The 21,923-nt window shown below is 39.2% G+C and overlaps 1 long non-coding RNA gene across 2 annotated transcripts in view; it reads right to left on the bottom strand.

Annotated features, from left to right (window-relative positions):
- The window catches only part of LOC133578300 (uncharacterized), a 341,666-nt gene extending 321,374 nt beyond the window's left edge, over positions 1 to 20,292 (bottom strand). The window contains exons 1-4 of one of the 2 annotated variants that reach the window (XR_009811835.1): positions 20,235 to 20,292; positions 19,436 to 19,552; positions 18,912 to 19,065; positions 18,714 to 18,787 (exon numbers count right to left, since the gene is read on the bottom strand). This is a non-coding gene — a long non-coding RNA (uncharacterized lncRNA). Of the gene's footprint in view, positions 1 to 18,713; positions 18,788 to 18,911; positions 19,066 to 19,435; positions 19,553 to 20,234 lie in introns of those variants that run through there. The other variant, XR_012049391.1, reaches the window with a different exon arrangement.
- Between the last annotated feature and the right edge of the window lie 1,631 nt (positions 20,293 to 21,923).

Below are 21,923 nucleotides of genomic sequence, written 5' to 3'. Positions count from 1 at the left end.
ATGTAAATATTACATATATGTTATATTTTATATTGCTACTATGGTATATTTTTAGTCTACTTTACACCTTTTGTTTTCACCCTCTTTTTGTGCCCTTGTGTGCATTATCCTTTCCATCCTTACCCTTTCCATCCTTTGTAACTGAGCTACTGTGTCAAACAATTTCACTCGTGGATCAATAAAGTTTGTCTAAGTCTAAGTCAAAGTCTAATAATGTATATCGATCAGCAAAATGTGTTATCGGTCCAGGCCTAGCAACGGGGCCAACTAAATTGGCCCTAGTGTGTGAATGTGAGTGTGAATGTTGTCTATCTGTTTTCTTATTAGAAAATTACTACATCTGGAGGTTGCCTACAGCCACAGATGTGGATGCCCATCTTTTTTTTTTTTGACCAATTGAATCCAGGTGTTAATTGGAGAATTTACCATATTTACTTGAGTTATTTTCACCAAAACTGTGGAAGCTAATTGTAAACATGGATGGCCTTGAAGAAAAGACCAAAGTACAAATGATAACCTATCTTCCATTAAACGTTTCAACAAATATCACTGTTGAAAATAAAAAAAGATGCTTTCAGTCCTCCTGATGGGCATTACTGTTGTCTATGTCCACATCAAAACATATTTTATTGCTTTGGGCTTAAAATGTACACTGTGAGTTATTGTTGATGAAGCTGTGACCTTTTAAATAAGTAAAATGATATTATGAACAAAGCTCTTCGCCAATGAATAAATCAATGAATGAGAGGTCGGAATTTCTTTTATCTTTTCTTTTGGAAGTTCACAAAAGGTGTGTGATAACACCCTTCTGTCCTGACAAGCATGGCTTTACACTAAAACGTTGTTCTTCACACGAGTGGTTCTCCTCTCACGTGTGTGCGTGTTGCATAACATCATGCTGGAACACTCTCCTGATGTCAAATCCTAACCCCTCTTTTTTTCCGTGCACACGTACACTATCCTTGTTTTATTTTGATAGAGGATGTAAGTGTGTGTGTTTGAGGATGATGTAACACACGTTGTGTCCCTGAAATCTGAAGAAATAGGCAAAAATTAGGGATGTCCGATAATGGCTTTTTGCCGATATTCCGATATTGTCCAACTCTTTAATTACCGATACCGATATGAACCGATATATACAGTCGTGGAATTAACACATTATGCCTAATTTGGACAGCCAAGTATGGTGAAGATAAGATACTTTAAAAAAAAAAAAATAAGATAAATACATTTAAAACATTTTCTTGAATAAAAAAATAAATAAAATAAAGTAAAACAATATAAAAACAGTTACATTGAAACTAGTAATTAATGAAAATTAGTAAAATTAACTGTTAAAGGTTAGTACTATTAGTGGACCAGCAGCACACACAATCGTGTGCTTACGGACTGTATCCCTTGCAGACTGTATTGATATATATTGATGTATAATGTAGGAACCAGAATATCAATAACAGAAAGAAACAACCCTTTTGTGTGAATGAGTGTGAATGAGTGTAAATGAGGGGAGGAAGGTTTTTTGGGTTGGTGCACTAATTGTAAGTGTATCTTGTGTTTTTTATGTTGATTTAATAAAATTAAAAAAAATGATACCGATAATAAAAAAAACGATACCGATAATTTCCGATATTACATTTTAACGCATTTATAGGCCGATAATATCGGCCTGCCGATATTTTAAGTATTCACAGCCTTTGCTCAGTACTTTGTATCAACAAAGTACTGAGCAAAGGCTGTGTGTGACAGTTTGACCCCAAACTGTCACTTACCTACCTTTAGACTTCCTCCCAAACCGTGCACATTTGTTAGGAAGCTCAACATGGACACAAACATTCAATTTTGTTAGCCAGTGAAAAGCATGTGCTCAACAAACAAATTGTTACCTGTCACTCACCATGGCTCTGAATAGTTGACTAAAAGAGTCAGGGTGGGGTTGAGGGCTTTATATAGGTGACCACACCTGCATTCACTAATTAGGCCAAATTTGGGTCGAACCATGATCTTCAAATGCTGGGTGTTACAGAAGGACACTGGACATTTAAAAGTTGTGTTGTCTAAGCCTGAATATACTATGTACAAAAATGACTGCTCTACACATGCAAAAGTACTATGTGAATACTTTTAGACATGTGATGGTTATTTATGGTGTAATTTACAAAATAACTGTTTTCTTAATTCCCCCTGTCAAATTGGTCCCAGCTAGTGGGCGGGGCTATGGGCTATTTAAGTTGGAAAATGCCGTTTTTCTGACAGTCTGCTGTCGGTCACTGCCAGAGGAGGATCTCTGTCCTGAGCAGGAGTTTCGGTCTCCATGCATTAGTGATGGGTTGATGAGGCCTCATGAAGCGTTTCGGCACATTGCAAAACTGTATTGATACTGTGTCGATACTGTGTCACTAAATACTGACATCTGCTGGACATTAAAAATCCCTACAGGCAACCTATGGACCGACTCAACTGACACTGATTTTATGACCTAGTACAGTGGTTCTCAAATGGGGGTACGCGTACCCCTGGGGGAACTTGAAGGTATGCCAAGGGGTACGTGAGATTTTTAAAAAATATTCTAAAAATAGCAACAATTCAAAAATCCTTTATAAATATATTTATTGAATAATACTTCAACAAAATATGACTGTAAGTTCATAAACTCCGTGAAGCACAAGCTCAGGTTTGTCACTAAAATGTCTGTCAAAAAGAACTGTGAAAAGAAATGCAACAAGGCAATATTCAGTGTTGACAGCTAGATTTTTTGTGGACATGTTCCATAAATATTGATGTTAAAGATTTTTTTTTTTTTGTGAATAAATGTTTAGAATTAAGTTCATGAATCCAGATGGAGCTCTAATACAATCCCCAAAGAGGGCACTTTAAGTTGATTATTACTTCTAGGTGTAGAAATCTTTATTTATAATTGAATCATTTGAATCACTTGTTTATTTTTCAACAAGTTTTTAGCTATTTTTATATCTTTTTTTCCAAATAGTTCACGAAAGACCACTACAAATGAGCAATATTTTGCACTGTTATACAATTTAATAAATCAGAAACTGATGACATAGTGCTGTATTTTACTTCATTTTTTTTTTTTCAACCAAAAATGCTTTGCTCTGATTAAGGGGTACTTGAATTTAAAAAAAATTCACAGGGAGTACATTGCTGAAAAAAGGTTGAGAACCACTGACCTAGTATATACAATAATATAAACCAAGTCATTGTATTTCATTTAGGATTATTTCATAACTTCATTTAAATAAAAATATATTTTTTGTCTTTTTTAGATACAGTCAATAAATAATGTGAACATGTATCATAACATGGAAATCTAAGAGAACGTGTTGTGAATGAGGATGCTTGTGGACCTGGAAATTATTATTTATTTTTTTTTACACATTTTTATTAAAAAAAAAAAACAGTTTTTCCAACGTATTCAATTTTAGACGCTTTCTCTTCTTAGTTATTATTTCTCCGGCTGTAGAAAAGAGCCGCTCACAGGGCACAGAGGAGGCGTCAGTGCGACACAGTTCGCGTATCGGTCACGTGACCAAAACAGCTCATGATCGGTCACGTGACTTTCTAAAAGCGGTACGCGCACCGACACAGGGTTTCGCTCTATGAGCTCGACGCATGCGCCGATGCATCGGTGTTGCCGGACCCATCACTACCATGCATCAAACATCAACTGAGGTGATTATTTTGATGATGAGATTATGTTGTGTTGTAACCGGTTAAATGAGTTTTGCTGACTGCTAATTGATTTTGTTAAATCTGTTTTGATTAGTTAATTCTTTACTTTGCCATATTTGATTATTGACCTTTGATTAGGAATACATGTATTTTGATATAATGAATGATTTATCTTTTGATTATTTTGAATATGCTTATTTTGATTAATTATATAGGCCTATTTAACGCATGCAACTTCGAAATGTATATAGAATATAAATGTACTATATATAATATACGATACTAATATTGCCTCTATTTATTACCATTACAGATTGTGGGTGCTTTGTTTTTTCTGTCGTTGTTCATCTCTTGACACTTTTTGGGATTTCAATAAATGTTTGTAAACTGTTACCAACTGCGTGCCTTGCCATCCTTGATTTAAAAGTCTGGTTTGCAAAGGTTACATTACCTTCACCCGAGCCTGGGTGTGACATATGGTGGCAGTGGTGGGATGGCAAGCCGCAGAGTTTACAACAAACCTGGAAGAGGGCAGGCCAGAACTGGTTTGAGATCCCAAGTGTCAGAGGTGGCAATGACAGAGGAGACTGATGAGATGGCTGGTCGAGGGGCCACGGCGATGAAGCTGGACCGGACGACTATGGCTGAGGAGCATGAAGTTGGATGGAACACCGAGGAGTCCGAAAAAGACGTCAAAGGTTTTGAGAACTCTGGGGCTAGGCGTAAGCAGCATAGGAAGGGGTCTAGGAAGGCTTGGTGGTCTGCTGAGCCACCAAGGACTGAAAGAGTGTTAAGTGAACCTCTCCTGGTTAATATGTTCCAAGACTTTTTGATTGGACAGCAACGTAGGGAAGCTGTCCTAGTTCGTGAACACCAGGAGTTAAAAACTGTCTGTACAAGGCCTAGCCTAGATCAGTCACTCACTAACCAAAATGCTAACCGTACTCCTGACGATAGTTGTTGTGAGCAGTCGCTCAAACTCAAACCCAGAACTCGCCCACATCCAAATCTTAGTCCTCAAGCGTCGCCGTCCAGAGATTCCTCGCCACCTGACCATCATTTCCGACAAGGCCCAAAGATGTTCCCTTTCCAGCAGGGTGAGGACATCGAAAACTTTCTTGTCCGTTTCGAGCGCATTGCTCGCACCTGGGGCTGGCATCAGTCTGACTGGGCCTGCCGACTTGTTCCACTCTTGACCGGTAAAGCTCTGGATGCCTATTCTGCGATGGAGGAAGATGCTTCCAACGTCTACGCTGACCTTAAAGAAGCCCTGCTTGCTAAGTTTGATATCTCTCCTGAGACTTATAGGCTCCAGTTCCGGTCAACCTACATTCCTCCTGGTGAATCTCCCAAGGAGACTTACAACAGACTCAAAGGTCTCTACAGAAGATGGATCAAGCCAGAGCAGCGTTCCAAAGAAAACATTGCAGAGCTTTTAATTCTGGAGCAAATGCTTCGCATGCTGCCCAACGAAATGAAGACTTGGGTCAAGGAACACGAGCCTGAAGACGGACTTACTGCTGCTAAACTTGCAGGCCAGTACTTGAATGCTCGTAAAGGACTCCGAATGCCAAGGCAGCAGAACAATCGTGTAGCAGCCCAAGGTGCAGCCGACCTGTCACACCAAAGAGATGTGCAGAAAGCAGGTGGTTACAGCACCTCAGGGGACAACAGACTGTTCCCGAGACAGAGTCCAGTGAAGGATCTCATCTGCTACCATTGCCAACAGCCAGGGCATCGAGCCCCAGTCTGCCCCTTGAAACAGAAGACCTGGTATGACCAAAAAGCACGTCGTAGGGTGCTACAGCCAGGTCAAAAGGTCATGCTGTCGCTTCCAACCTCGCGTCATAAACTGCTGGCCCAATGGAAAGGTCCTTACTCCGTGGTCAGACAAGCTGGTCCAGTCACTTATGAGATCTCACATCCAGAGAAAGGAAAGGCATCTCAAGTGTACCACATCAACCTTCTGAAGGAATGGAAGGAGAGGAAATCCTCTGTGGAAGGAAAGGATGTCCAGGCCAGTCAAGTACCTACTCAAAGCAAGGAGTTGCAAGAGGAAAAGGTGATGCTGGTACGGGAAGTGGAAATGGAGGATGATGTGGAGGAGACAGATCTGTCCATGCTCACTACACCACAGAAACCTGATGTAAGTCACTTGTCTGCACAATCTGCCCGTAAACTATTGCAAGTGTGTGAAGAATTCCCAGTATTGTTCAGTGGAAAGCCAGGAAGAACTCCACTAATTGAACATGTCATTCATTTAAAAAACCCAACACCTATCCGTCAGCGCCCCTACAGAATGTCTGAGCGGCTGGTGGAGCCCCTCAACCATGAAATCCAAACCATGCTGGATCTAGGAGTGATTGAACCCTCAAACAGTGAGTGGTGTAACTCCATAGTCCTCGTTCCTAAAAAAGACAACACAATAAGAGTATGTAATGACCTACGCAAAGTGAACGCTGTTTCTAAATTCGATGCTTATCCCATGCCCCGTATTGATGAACTTCTTGAGAAGCTCGGCAAAGCTGTGTTCATCACCACCCTTGACCTGTGTAAGGGATACTGGCAAGTCCCTTTAGAGAAGGAGTCAAGGGAGTACACTGCCTTCCGTGGACCAAAGGGTCTCTATCATTACACGGTTATGCCGTTCGGACTCCATGGAGCCCCCGCAACATTTCAGCGGCTAATGGATCGCGTTCTGCAGGGGTGTGGCCAGTTCTCTGCTGCCTATCTCGATGATGTGGTGGTTTTTAGCACTTCCTGGAAAGACCACCTCTCTCATCTGCGTCAAGTCCTGCTCCGGATCCGTTCTGCCGGGCTCACTCTTAACACCCAGAAATGTGAGTGGGCCAAAACTGAGGTGTGTTACCTAGGTTACCATCTTGGCAACGGGCAGATACGTCCTCAGGTGGACAAGGTGAAGGCAATCCAAGACAGTCCTAGACCGCGGACAAAGAAGCAGGTCCGGTCATTCTTAGGGCTTTCTGGGTGGTACAGAAGATTTGTTCCCCACTTCTCTACCATCACAGCTCCTCTTGTCAAGCTGACAACCAAAGCATCCTCTAATCCAGTCAAATGGACAGACACATGTGAAACTGCCTTCACAAAGGTCAAAGCTATTCTATGCTCTTCCCCGGTCTTACAAAGTCCTGACTTCAACCAGCGATTTCTTGTTCAAGTTGATGCCTCCGGTGTGGGCCTTGGAGCCGTCCTAGCCCAAGGAAAGGAGGGCGAGGAACAACCGCTTCTATATCTGAGCCGTAAACTGCATCCCAGAGAAACTAGGTACTCTGCCATCGAAAAGGAATGTCTTGCCATCAAGTGGGCATTGGACAGCCTACGTTATTACCTTCTGGGACGGAACTTTGATCTGGAAACGGACCACCGGGCATTGAGCTGGATCAACTCCATGAGGGATAAGAACTCCCGTGTCACCAGATGGTACTTGGCGTTACAGCCCTATTGCTTCAACGTTACACATCGAGCTGGCAAAACTAACTTGCTAGCTGATTACCTGTCTCGTCTCCCTGGACTTGCTGTCGCTGGAGAGGAGGGAGGTAATGTGACAGTTTGACCCCAAACTGTCACTTACCTACCTTTAGACTTCCTCCCAAACCGTGCACATTTGTTAGGAAGCTCAACATGGACACAAACATTCAATTTTGTTAGCCAGTGAAAAGCATGTGCTCAACAAACAAATTGTTACCTGTCACTCACCATGGCTCTGAATAGTTGACTAAAAGAGTCAGGGTGGGGTTGAGGGCTTTATATAGGTGACCACACCTGCATTCACTAATTAGGCCAAATTTGGGTCGAACCATGATCTTCAAATGCTAGGTGTTACAGAAGGACACTGGACATTTAAAAGTTGTGTTGTCTAAGCCTGAATATACTATGTACAAAAATGACTGCTCTACACATGCAAAAGTACTATGTGAATACTTTTAGACATGTGATGGTTATTTATGGTGTAATTTACAAAATAACTGTTTTCTTAATTCCCCCTGTCAAATTGGTCCCAGCTAGTGGGCGGGGCTATGGGCTATTTAAGTTGGAAAATGCCGTTTTTCTGACAGTCTGCTGTCGGTCACTGCCAGAGGAGGATCTCTGTCCTGAGCAGGAGTTTCGGTCTCCATGCATCAAACATCAACTGAGGTGATTATTTTGATGATGAGATTATGTTGTGTTGTAACCGGTTAAATGAGTTTTGCTGACTGCTAATTGATTTTGTTAAATCTGTTTTGATTAGTTAATTCTTTACTTTGCCATATTTGATTATTGACCTTTGATTAGGAATACATGTATTTTGATATAATGAATGATTTATCTTTTGATTATTTTGAATATGCTTATTTTGATTAATTATATAGGCCTATTTAACGCATGCAACTTCGAAATGTATATAGAATATAAATGTACTATATATAATATACGATACTAATATTGCCTCTATTTATTAGCATTGCAGATTGTGGGTGCTTTGGTTTTTCTGTCGTTGTTCATCTCTTGACACTTTTTGGGATTTTAATAAATGTTTGTAAACTGTTACCAACTGCGTGCCTTGCCATCCTTGATTTAAAAGTCTGGTTTGCAAAGGTTACATTACCTTCACCCGAGCCTTGGTGTGACACTGTGAATACTTAAAATTTTAAATACACATGTATCCAGCCACTGTTTTAATGTAGTTTAGAAATGACAGGAATGTGGGCACTCTACTCACTGTACCTTGCATTAAAAAAAAAAAAAATACAAATAACTCATATTTTTATATTCTTATCACCATTTAAAAGTGGCGGGCCGTGCGTTTCTCACCTAGGCCTTCAGTGATCTCCTACTTAGTCTGACTTCACCTCTCAAAATACTGTAATTGATGTCACCACATGGACACGGCTGGAGATACTATACAGAAACACACTTGCACACTACTGGAAATTGAATCCCCTCAACAGTACAAAACGGTCTATTTTTCGGCGCATTAAACATTCAATAAACCTGCCTCAGCAATTAAAACATATCTCACATGGTACTGTCGAAATTAAAAGAATTGTATAAAACAAATGAAACAAGAAAAAATTAAGAAATAAAATATTTGAACTCACAATTTGTAGCACCCATCCGACGCCGTATAAGCCAGTGGTACCGTCATGAAAGTGGCGGGCAAACCATTTCACCGCCGGGATAGCTTCCGGTGTTGGCCAACCTCGTCTCACAAGATCTAGTTTCTCTTAAAGAGCTATACCGGGGATAGCTCGGTTGGTAGAGTGGCCGTGCCAGCAACTTAAGGGTTCCAGGTTCGATCTCCGCTTCCGCCATCCTAGTCACTGCCGTTGTGTCCTTGGGCAAGACACTTTACCCACCTGCTCCCGGTGCCACCCACACTGGTTTAAATGTAACTTAGATATTGGGTTTCACTATGTAAAAGCGCTTTGTGTCACTAGAGAAAAGCGCTATATAAATATCATTCACTTCACTTAAGTATCCTTCTCTAAAATGGCCTTGCAAATATATATCTGCCACCTAATCAACATGTTGCTCTCCTTTGTGAGTACCGGTGAGTTTTCTGCTGCTTTCTATGGCTCGTATGGCTCCGGTGCCACTTCCTGTTTTTGCAACTTGTGTTTGGATACTCACTTGGGACTCCCAAGTGAGTATCCAATCACCAGCTAGGCCAGTTAGAAGACCTTCCTGACAACAACTTGTGATCTGATTGTCTATCACAATTGTCTATCAACTCTATGACGCCTGGTTTGTTGATTCTGAAGGCTCCGGGCAACATAAGCTAGCTGAATTCTGATTGGATACAAACTCTAACCTAAAAACAACGGCACTGGAAGGAGCATAATATGACATGAAGAGAATATGAATACTTTTAGATATTTAGGGAAAGTATATTCAAATTTGTTTTTAATCTTTAATTATGATCATGATTTCTGGTTATGTTAGGCAAGCAGAGAAGGCCTTGCTGGCCCTGACGGCACACCATTGCCATTTAATGTACATACCAATTAGCCAGATAAGAGGCCACGGGGAAGACCCAGGACACGTTGGGAAGACTATGTCTCCCGGCTGGCCTGGGAACGCCTCGGGATCCCCCGGGAGGAGCTGGACGAAGTGGCTGGGGAGAGGAAAGTCTGGGCTTCTCTGCTTATGCTGCTGCCCCTGCGACTCGACCTCGGATAAACGGAAGAAAATGGATGGATGGATGGATAGCCAGATAGAAATTAGCATGCTAATTGCCAGAAAGCAATTAGCGGCGTAGGCTACCAGCTAACGATTAGGGCGGTAGTCGCTGGCTACCAATCAGCTCTATACTTTATTATTTGAATATGTTAGTATTTTTCAATAACAAGGTATCTTTGGGACCAGTTGTATTTATTACACAATTTTATACGAGATACACAGCAAAATCTAGGATGTTAATTCAACTCAAATAGTGTTAAAATCAACACTTTTCCAGAGTTTATATAATTCTCACGGATTTTGAGCTAAAACAACACTTTTGATAGTGTCATTTTGTAACCCATTAATTGTGTTAACATCTGACACCTTCTGTGTTGCTCTATGACACATAAGTGTATTTTTAACACTGAACTGTGTTTGTCAGAGTGTGTTGGTGACGAACCCCAAGATGCAGAGATGGCGGCAGGCTTGGTACAAGAAAACATGATTTAATTTAACACTATAGCAAAAAAACAAACAAAAGGGTACAAACAAAAGGCGCGCACAAGGCGCAAAACAAACTTGGCTATGAACTAAAATAGCACAAAGGCTAACTGTCGACAAGAAACAAAAACACTTACTGTGACACGAAGGAACTATGACATGAGCAGAGTGAACAAAAGTAGACAGAGCTACAACGACAAGTATTATGACAGGTAGTAGTGACATCGACAATGACAATAATCCAGCAGTGACTGGAGGGTAGGGCAGGTATAAATAGCAGCTGGCTGATTGACACCAGGTGTGGCCAGGTGCCAATCAGCCACAGCTGAGGGGACACAGCACTCAGGGAGACAAACAGGAAACAGAACCAAAACAAGAGCGCTGACAGGAAATACTACACACACAGAGGAAAAACTAAAACACAACCAAACTGTCAGGGGCAAGCCTGACAGTGTTCTTCCTTTTCACTATTAAGTGTTAATTTTAAACACCAATTTGTTTCGTTTGACGACACAGGTGTCTATTTAACACTAAATGGTGTCATTCCTTTTCACTGTACGTGTTCATTTTAAACACTGGTTGTGTTGTTTAATGACACAAAAGTGTCTTTTTAGCACTAAATTTTGCCATTCCTTTTCACTGTGAGTGTCACAAATTTAAACACTTTCATGTATCATAGAACAATGCTCCATTAAAAGTGGTATTTAACACCAAAATAAAATTGGTGCTTCGTCTCTCCATCAGTTTGGGGGTTCTGGAAGACATTGAAGACAACCCTAATGACTTAAAGTTCATGTTGACAAAGTGCACTAGTTGTGTCATGCGGTTTGCCGACTGGCCCCGGGAGCACGTGTCCACTCGGAGACAATTTGGCCTCTTTTCCCACAAAGATCCCCGCCCCGCCTAACCGCCTTCCCCCCCGCTTGTGGACTTCAAGATTTAAACTCACAACCTTTAGCCGCGTCAGTAAGCCTTTAAGCCGCCACCAACACTCTTTTGTCCTTTGCAGACTGAGCAGTGGACGCCTAATGAGACGGAATTCCTCACAAGAGCACCACTCTGCAGGGTGTTTATTAGTGACAGTGTCTTTTTTTATATTGTATATTTATTTGAACCACAATTGTTTAGGCATTTTTTGTCCAGCCCAAACACTTGCTTTGATAAACTATATTGCCAAAAGTATTTGGCCACCTGCCTTTACTTACATATGAACTTGAAGTGCCATCCCATGGAATTGTCCAAAATGTTTTCAATCAATCAATAAATCAATGTTTATTTATATAGCCCTAAAACACAAGTGTCTCAAAGGGCTGCACAAGCCACAACGACATCCTCGGTACAGGGCCCACATAAGGGCAAGAAAAAACTCACCCCAGTGGGACGTCGATATGAATGACAATGAAAAACCTTGGAGAGGACCGCATATGTGGGTAACCCCCCCCCCCCTCTAGGGGAGACCGAATGCAATGGATGTCGAGTGGGTCTGACATAATATTGTGAGAGTCCAGTCCATAGTAGATCCAACATAATAGTAAGAGTCCAGTCCATAGTAGATCCAACATAATAGTAAGAGTCCAGTTCATAGTGGGGCCAGCAGGAAACCATCCCAAGCGGAGACGGGTCAGCAGCGCAGAGATGTTCCCAACCGATGCACAGGCGAGCGGTCCACCCCGGGTCCTGACTCTGGTTTTGGTATTCTGGAGCATTCAAAGTTCCTTTCACTGGAACTAAGGGGCCAAGCCCAACTCCTGAAAAACCAAACCCCACACCATAATTCCTCCTCCACCAAATTTCACACTCGGCACAATGCAGTCCGAAATGTACCGTTCTCCTGGCAACCTCCAAACCCAGACTGGTCCATCAGATTTCCAGATGGAAAAGGGTTATTCATCAGTCTAGAGAACACGTCTCCACTGCTCTAGAGTCCAGTGGCAACGTGCTTTACACCACTGCATCTGACGCTTTGCTTTGGACTTTGTGATGTATGGCTTAGATACAGCTGCTCGTCCATGAAGCTCTCTGCGTACTGTACGTGGGCTAATTGGAAGGTCACATGAAGTTTGGAGCTCTGTAGCAACTGACTGTGCAGAAAGTCTTTGCACTATGCGCTCTGTCAGTTCACGTGGCCTACCATTTGGTGGCTGACTTGCTGTTGTTCCCAAACTCTTCACTTTTCTTATAATAAAGTTGACTTTGGAATATTTAGGAGCAAATCAATTTCACGACTGGATTTGTTGCACAGGTGGCATCCTATGACAGTTCCACGCTGGAAATCACTGAGAGAGGCCCATTCTTTCACAAATGTTTGTAGAAACAGTCTCCATGCCTGAGTGCTTGATTTTATACACCTGTGGCCGGGCCAAGTGATTACGACACCTGATTCTCATCATTTGGATGGGTGGCCAAATACTTTTGGCAATATAGTGTATGTTGTGATGTTGTAATCTGCAGTGTAGTGCACAATTAAGACGGTAGCTTAGTCGGAAGGTATAGGTTAGTAGGTAGTAAACAGAAAGGTGAATATAAGTGTAATGTACGTAAGTAGACATGATGCTATGCCAGTGCTTCCCAAATAGTAAGAAATATAAGGTAAAACATAGGGGAAAGCGGGGCATGGGAGGCAATAGCATATAGCATCTTTAGTGTTACACCCTAAAAAATGCTGGGTTCTTTTGAAAACCCAATTTATGAGTTGTGAGTGTTGGGTTAAATTTTCGAGTTATTATTATGAAGAGCAATCCATTTGTTGGGTTATAAGGGTATTATTTTAACTCAATTTCTGTGTTTTCAAAACTATGAACCATTTTTGGGTTGTTTTTCAATGAGTAACGCATTTATTAAAAAGGTACTTTTTTCTTTAAGGGAATGTTATTAATCTCATTAACATTATTTACAATCACTTATCTTATGTACATGAAATAATTTAAGCATGCTGTATAGGACTACTATTGTCATGATCCGCTGTCCGGATCATGTTTGTTTAGTTTTTGACTCCCTCAGTTCCTTTTTTGAGTACCCCTGGGTTTGTGTTTTAGTTGCCATGACGGCAGATTGTTTTCACCTGCTCCTGGGCACTAATCAGAGAGCTACTTATTCTCTGCCTTTCGCCACATTCAGTCCTGCATTCTTATTTGCTTCCACGCAACAGTTACGACGGCTACTTATTTGATTCCTGAGCTAGGCTTCGCATTTTTGTTTGCCTGTTTACATGCTAAGCTTTTCTTGTTCGCTATTCCGTTAGCTTCCCGTGCTATCGGCACGCAAGAGCTCTTTTGTTTGTATCCCGCATGATTTATGGACAATAAATCATTTCCTTACCTGCGCCTTGCCTCCGGAGTCCCGTCTGCATCCTGGGAGAACGATCCAGACAGTAAAATGCCCTGACAACTTTGACCATACACGGCAATTCTTGTAAACAAATAATGTCACTCATATCTTGCTTTTGAGTATATTTTAATGGAATTAAAATAATTTGGATCAGTAGTTGGGAAGGAGTAGAACAAACCAGCAGTAAAATGTATAATTTTTAACCAACTATTGGGTCAAGGAGCGCTAAATTGTGCAACCCAATAGTTGGGTTGGGAATAACCCAACATTGCATAACTCAGCTTTTGTGTTAAATAAATTCAACCCAATAGTTGGGTTATGAATCAACCAACATTGAGTTAGCATAACTCAACTTTTGGGTTAAATAATTAACCCAATAGTTTTTTGGGAAATAACCCAACATTAAGTTATCATAACTCAACTTTTTGGTTAAATAATTCAACGCGAAAGTTGGGTTGAAAAAATTAACCCAAAATGTTGAGTCAAAACAACTCAAATAAGGTGTTTGTCCTTGTCCAGAACCAGCAGTTGGGTTAAAATTGGGTTCTTTTTTAACCCAACATTTTTCAGTGTGTAGTCAAAAACTATCTTGACACCTACCGATGAAAACAATAAGCATTAACTTCAGGAGGGCGGAAAAAAATGATGTCCTCTGGGGCGGCGTGACAGAACATAATTGTGTACCACAGTGCTATGCTAACATGGCAACAAACAAACATCAGCTACGCTTTGGCTAGCATGACTTGGCAACGTCTAAGTCCTGTTACCGAAATCATTTTTTTGATATTATTTAAACCAAAGAACCACCATTACATGTTATGTAGACCACTAGGAAGTGTTTTACATGTAGGAAACATCATAACATCACCCCTTTAAATTCTTCTTCTTCTTCTTCTTCTTCGTCTTCTTCTTCTTCTTCTTCTCCTTCTTTTTCTTCTCCTCCTTCTTCTTCACTTCTTATTTTTCTTCGTCTTCACGTCTTCTTCTTTTTCTTCTTCTTCTTCTTCTTCTTCTTTTCTTCTTCACTTCTTCTTCTTCTTACACTTTTTTCTTCTTCTTCTTCTTCTTCTTCACTTCTTCTTCTTCTTACACTTTTTTCTTCTTCTTCTTCTTCTTCTTCTTCTTACACTTTTTCTTCTTCTTCCTCTTTTTCTTACATTTTTTCTTCCACTTCTTCTTACACTTTTTTTTCTACTTCTTATCCTTTTCCATTTCCTTCTGTTCTTCCTACTTCTGCACCTTATTTTCAGTTTTCTTAGAAGAAAATATAATATTACCTTTTTAAATTATTCTTCTACTTCTCCTGCTTCTCCTTCTCCTCTTCCGCAGGTCTTCTTCTTCTTCTTCTTCTTCTTCTTCTTTTCTTCTTCACTTCTTCTTCTTCTTCTTCATCTTCTTTTTCTTCTTTTTCTTCTTTTTCTTCTTCTTCTTCTTCTTCACTTCTTCTTCTTCTTACACTTTTACTTCTTCTTCTTCTTCTTCTTCTTACACTTTTTCTTCTTCTTCTTTTTCTTACATTTTTTCTTCCACTTCTTCTTCTTGCACTTTTTTTCTACTTCTTATCCTTTTCCATTTCCTTCTGTTCTTCCTTCTTCTGCATCTTATTTTCAGTTTTCTTAGAAGAAAACATAATATGACCCTTTTAAATAATTCTTCTACTTCTCCTGCTTCTCCTTCTCCTCTTCTGCAGGTCTTTTTCTTCTTCTTCTTCTTCTTTTCTTCTTCACTTCTTCTTCTTCTTCTTCTTTTTCTTCTTCTTCTTTTTTCTTCGTCTTCTTCTTCTTCTTCTTCACTTCTTCTTCTTCTTACACTTTTTCTTCTTCTTCTTCTTCTTTCATTTTTTCTTCCACTTCTTCTTCTTACACTTTTTTTTCTACTTCTTATCCTTTTCCATTTCCTTCTGTTCTTCCTTCTTCTGCATCTTCTTTTCAGTTTTCTTAGAAGAAAACATAATATGACCTTTTTAAATTATTCTTCTACTTCTCCTGCTTCTCCTTCTTCTCTTCAGCAGGTCCTCCTCTTCCTTCTTATTTTCCTCCTTCCTTCTCCCTCTTTTCCCCCTTACCCTCCACCTTTTCCGTTTTCCTTTTTTCTTTTTCTTTCTCTTTTCTTTGTCTTATTTTCTAATAATCTTCTTTTTCTTTTTCTATTTTTATTCTTCTTTTCCTTCTTATTTTTTTTGTTTCGTTTGCTTATCTTCTTGTTTTTCTTCTTTTTTGTGTTTCTTTCTTCATCAGGCAACATACCCATAAGTCAAATTCATGCTCACAACTTAAAGTTGAAAGACAGCTCATACTTTCAAATGTACAAAATGTCACTGTTCAGTATGTTTCTTATCAGATTTAGAGTTGAAATATAAAATACATGTTTAGGTTTATGTTGAGGGCTTCAAACCAAGTAAAATGGCTGTGATTTGCCAGAATGGATCTCAAACATAAGCAAAGGAAACATTTTTTATTTCATTCTTTTTTTGATTGATTGAGCAGCAATATTGTAACACGTTGTTAAAACAAGCTGATCAGCGTGAGGGCGGACATAAACGTGTCATGCTGTTAGCGTCCACGCTGGACCCCTGCTTTTGAGTCTTTAGTCCCGCTTGTTACGGCACAATGTGATTTGCAGGCACCAGTTATTTCTTACTGAAAAAAACATGTTTTCTTGGACTGGTAGAGACATGTTTTTTTTTACCAAAATAACATGAGTTAATAATAATTATTATACAATACAATAATTATAATAGGCCTGATTTACTAAAGCAGTGGTCACCAACCTTTTCGAGCCCAAGATCCAAAGCACACTGTAAAAACTGTTGCCTAGATCTAACTCAATAAAAATAAGGCAACATTTTCCAAGCAATTTTTGTTAGTTTAGTCAACTAATTGGTATTTTGAGTAAGTAGAACTTAATAATATGCATTTTGATTTATGCAAAAAGATTAAGTTGCGTTTACAGAAAAAGCCAAGAAATTGAGTAAAATCAATGTAAAAAACATCAGCATGTTAAACACACAAGACTTAATTAAAATAAGTAACATTTAAATGAAAAAATAATTGTTGTACTCAATTTTATTAATTTTGACCAACTTACCCTTTCTTTGTTTTGAAAATGGAAACTGCTTAAAATAATTACTTAGAATAATAATAAAAAAAATCAAGACATATCAAATTCCAACCTTTATTAAATCATTACCATATAAAAACAGTGGCAATGAGCTGGACAGTATGAACAGTCAACATCCATATTATACAAGAATGCATGACCTCAACTTTTTAAAGTGCTGTATAGAACACCTTCACAGTAGTTTTCTTTTTTTTAACCGTATACATATTAAAACATTTTCACAAGCCATATCCAAACCTGTCAATAAGCTGGACAGTATTAACAGTCAAGAACATCAGTATTTAGTGCATAAAAGAATGCATGACCTCAGCCTCTCAAGTTTTACTTAGAACATTCACAGTACAGTTTCTTGCTAAAACAATTTAACATTAAGATTATCTGTACTTCTGTAACAATTCACAAGCAGAGCACCTTCACTGTAGTGTCTTTCAGTGTGTATATTTTGAAACATTTTAACTTAAACAACTCACAGATCCCTCCTTCTGACCAGCTGGAGCTTCACAGTGGGGCAATTTAGTGTGTATAAAACATTAAAAAAAACTTAATTTACACACCAGAAACGATGACCTGGAGCTTTGTATAAAACCTGAACAGGACAAACCGTTACAACATTCTGAAGAATTCCACTCAATGAACAATGTATAATGATTTTGAACAGACACAAGAAAATAGCTGTTCAAAAGTGCAAGTTAAAAGTCATGGCTCACTGCCTAAGCTAGAAGCTTGTTTTTGAGAGTCATGAATTTGGGGTTTGGTTTTGGGCGCAGTGTGTCAAGTCCCACAAAAAGTCTTTGAAACACCTCAAATGTTTTGGAAAGTTTGGATGGATACTCAAGATTAAGTGCATACGTCAACCCCAGAAGTAGGCAGCATGCTTTGGCCAGGTTTCCAAGATGAGTAAGGACTGGTACTCCCTCAATGATGATTCCTACTGCATTTGGCTCACGACAGATGTCGATGCTCATATTCTTAATTTCCAGGTCCTCATGAACAGCGGTCTCTGCAGTTCCCTTTGAGATACAAAAACAGTAATTAAAAAAACAAACATCTAATTTTATATTTACAGTAATATAAGTTGTGTGATTTAATTCAGATAATGATTACTTTTGTGAAGACCATTTTGAAAACTTTTGAATTCTAATTTGAGATCTTGTACATTAAACTTGGTACAATAGATGCATTTCCAGCCACATGTTTTTTATTGGCATTTCTAATTTGCATATAAAAAACCTGAATAGAACCACCAGAAATGAAAACAAACAGTAATGTTATATATATATATATATATATATATATATACATATACAGGTAAAAGCCAGTAAATTAGAATATTTTGAAAAACTTGATTTATTTCAGTAATTGCATTCAAAAGGTGTAACTTGTACATTATATTTATTCATTGCACACAGACTGATGCATTCAAATGTTTATTTCATTTAATTTTGATGATTTGAAGTGAAATAAATCAAGTTTTTCAAAATATTCTAATTTACTGGCTTTTACCTGTATATATATATATATATATATATATATATATATATATATATATATGTATATATATATATATATATATATATATATATATATATATATATATATAAAAAAAATAAATATGTATATATATATATATATATATATATGAGTAAATGTTTTAATGCTGGTTTAAGGGGAGTATTTTTTGTTTGCATTGTTTTTTTAGGGCAAACAGAAACACAAGACAGAAAGGCATCACTCTGTGGTGCTATGCTAATTGGCTATCCTGGGGCTCTTGCCAACTAGCTGCATGCTCAACCTCCACCTGACAACTGCTGGTTCAGTCAGATCACATAAAAGTAAACCCAATTTAAGCTTGTACATCAGACTGATCCAAACCTGCTTTTAAACAATACTTACAGTAGTCAGAGATTAGCTCCTGTCCACTCTCTCCCATGTACTCTATGAGGCATCTCACAGTTACATCTCTCTTCTTCACTGCAGAGGCACTTGGGTCCTAGAGTTAAGAGAATAATAATAAATAAATGAATTTTGTTGGCAATTTTAGTCCAAATCTGTGATACCGTTATTAGAGCATGATTACAGATTCAGTACAAACTTTTAAACCACTTTTAACCCACCTGTGTCAGTTCCATCAACAAGTTCTTGATGCGCTGCAGTCACTCCTCCTTTTGCACTGAAGAGCTCCAGGAGTTTTGGCGTGTACCTGTCCAGTTGGGACATAAATGTTGATTCCAGTGGAACAGCAGTGCACCTTCGGAACGCTTCATTAATCTGTAAGACAGCAAATGTTGACCGTTACTGATATTAAGGGTATGAGTATACATTTTCAGGCAAAAAGTGAGTCTAGTATGTCATGTCCAAGTCACAATGGAAACTTGGTCAGGAAAAATAGAATGATAATAGAATAGAATAGAAGATATTCTACGAGTCGGTGGTGACAGGCGCCTTCTTGTACGCCGTGGCCTGCTGGGGCAGCGGGCTGAGAGCGAGGGACGCAAACAGACTGGACAAGTTAGTAGAGAAGGCCAGTAGTAACGTGGTGGGAGTGGAGCTAGACTCTCTGGCGGTGGTGTCAGAGAGGAGAAGTCTAGCATCTTGACAAATGAGAGCGAAGGGATGTATAAGAGCATGGGCAACCTACATGAATGCAAGGCAAGGAATGGCTGTGTCCAAAGGTCCCATGTTGCAGTCTGTAATGCTTTAAAATGTCACTCTTGGTTGGTACAACAGTGCTGCACAACTTACAGGGCCATCCCATCTGTCATTGGAGAGAGAGAACAAAAAAGACAAGTTATGGTTCATGTCTAACCTCTTGGATATATAAGCTTGATGAGAGCCCTTTATATCTGTTTTTTTTACACCCTAATATACTCATTTGCAGAATTTCGTCTAGATTTTTTTGTAGCCACGGTGGTCTAAGTTGGTAACCTAGCAACAGTAGCAGGGTCCGGGGGCATGCCCCCACGGAAGAAAAATGTGAAAATTTACCCTTTAAATGGTGACTACTAGTGAGATTTTTTTTGGGGGGGGTGTTGAGATTGAGACTTACACAATGAGTGTTATTCTTACAAGAGTAGCGTTTTGCCTAGGAGTGTGCATGGACAGCAGGTCTGAGGGGGCTTCAGATAGCTCTGTCAAGTGTATCTAGCTAGCTGCTAGCAACTATGAATGCAAGCTAGTTAAGCAGCTTTAATGTGGCTGCTTATAAACTGAAGAATAAAATATTAAACTACCACGCAAAGAAAACGCTAATTATAAACTTCACAGCTATAAACAATGTTTGGTTGAAGTTAATGAGCTGTTGGAGGTAAGAGCACATTCGAAATGGCGGTCGGCGGGAAAAGTAGTAAACTAAATATAACATTGAACCATGCTTTTGAAAATGTATACATTTAAATCCTGGCAAATACTGACTTTTAACAATATAAATTGTTACTTACATGAGTTCGGTAAAGTGTTTTCCTTGGGCTCCGTGAAGAAACGTGTCTGGGCTTGTTCTTCCACAGCTGCATGCAGGTGGGCGGGTCCTGACGTTTTAGGTCTGATATAAACCTTTGAACTGAGTTTTCCATCCATCCATCCATTTTCTACCGCTTATTCCCTTTTGGGGTCGCGGGGGGCGCTGGAGCCTATCTCAGCTACAATCGGGCGGAACTGAGTTTTGCTAAATCAATTTATTTTGGAAGTCCAATAAAATTTATTTTATCACATAAAAAAGTAAGTTACGAAAATATTCACTCTTTTTACTTATAGATAACTCAAAAACTCTAAAAATAAAAATAAATTGATTTATTGGAATAAATATACTTTTAAAAATAAAGTAGAATGGACAATACCACTGAAAGAGTTTTTACAGTGCAAGATCCAAAGCAAGATCTACTAATGCGTCATCTATTTATATGTATATATATATATATATATATATATATATATATATATATATATATATATATATATATATATATATATATATATACACACACACACAGAATAAGGCGTGCAATCCATTTTGCTTCTCTGTCATCATGTCATCATTAATATGCAAAATATATGCTGACCATCAAAATGCCCACAATACTTGCAGGAGAAAATGCAAAAATAATTATTAATCACGTGCAAAGTGCTCGTTCCAGCGCTGTTGTTTTTAGATTTAGTTTGTATCCAATCAGAATTCAGCTAGCTTATGTTGCCATGCTGTACCAAATCTGCCCGAGGCCTTCAGAATCAACAATGCGGGTGATAGACAGGTGCGATAGCCAATCAGATCACAAGTTGTTGACAGTAGCCTATATAAGTAGCCTGATGTTAACGAGACGGTGATTGGATACACACTTGTCACTCCAAAGTGAGTATCCATTCACAAGTTTCAATTTAGCGGGAAGTGTTGCGCCGTAGCCAGACCGGGATAGCAGAGAAGGAGAACAAAACGTTGATTAGGTGGCAGATATATATTTGCAAGGCCATTTTCAAGAAGGATATTTAAAGAGAAACTACATCTTGTGAGACCATGTCGGCCAACCCTGGAAGCTACCTCAGCTGTTCTGGCGATGAAATACTCGAATAAGCCGATGACGAGGGGTACCACTGGCTTATACGGCGTCGAATGGGTTCAACTAATTGTGAGTTCAAATAATTAATTTTTTCACTTTTAATATGTTTTTTGCAATTAAAAGTTTGACAGTACCACATAAGATATGTTTTAATTGCTGATGCATTGTAATTGAATTTTAAATGCGCCAGAAAATAACCCGTTTTGTACATTGTTGATGTGGTTCAATGGGCAGCAGTGCGTAACTGGGTTTCTGTACAGTACTTCTCCAGCAATGGTCATGTGGTGACATAAATGATGGTATTTTGAGAGGTAATTGTTGAAGTCTGACATCACTGAAGGTCTAGGTGGGAAACGCACGGCCCGCCACTGGTCAACATTTCTGTATTAACATTTTTTATTTCACTAACTGCTTCTTTGCTATCACTTTTACTATCATATTTGTACATAACCTATTTGCTGATGTTGCTCGTTTGTTAAAGTTAAAGTACCACTGATAATCACACACACACTAGGTGTGGTGAAATTGCCCTCTGCATTTGACCCATCACCCTTGATCACCCCCTGGGAGGTGAGGGGA

Source organism: Nerophis lumbriciformis, linkage group LG38 (genome assembly GCF_033978685.3).
Source record: "Nerophis lumbriciformis linkage group LG38, RoL_Nlum_v2.1, whole genome shotgun sequence".
Lineage (NCBI taxonomy): Eukaryota > Metazoa > Chordata > Actinopteri > Syngnathiformes > Syngnathidae > Nerophis > Nerophis lumbriciformis.
This window is presented reverse-complemented; position numbering and strand designations above follow the sequence as displayed.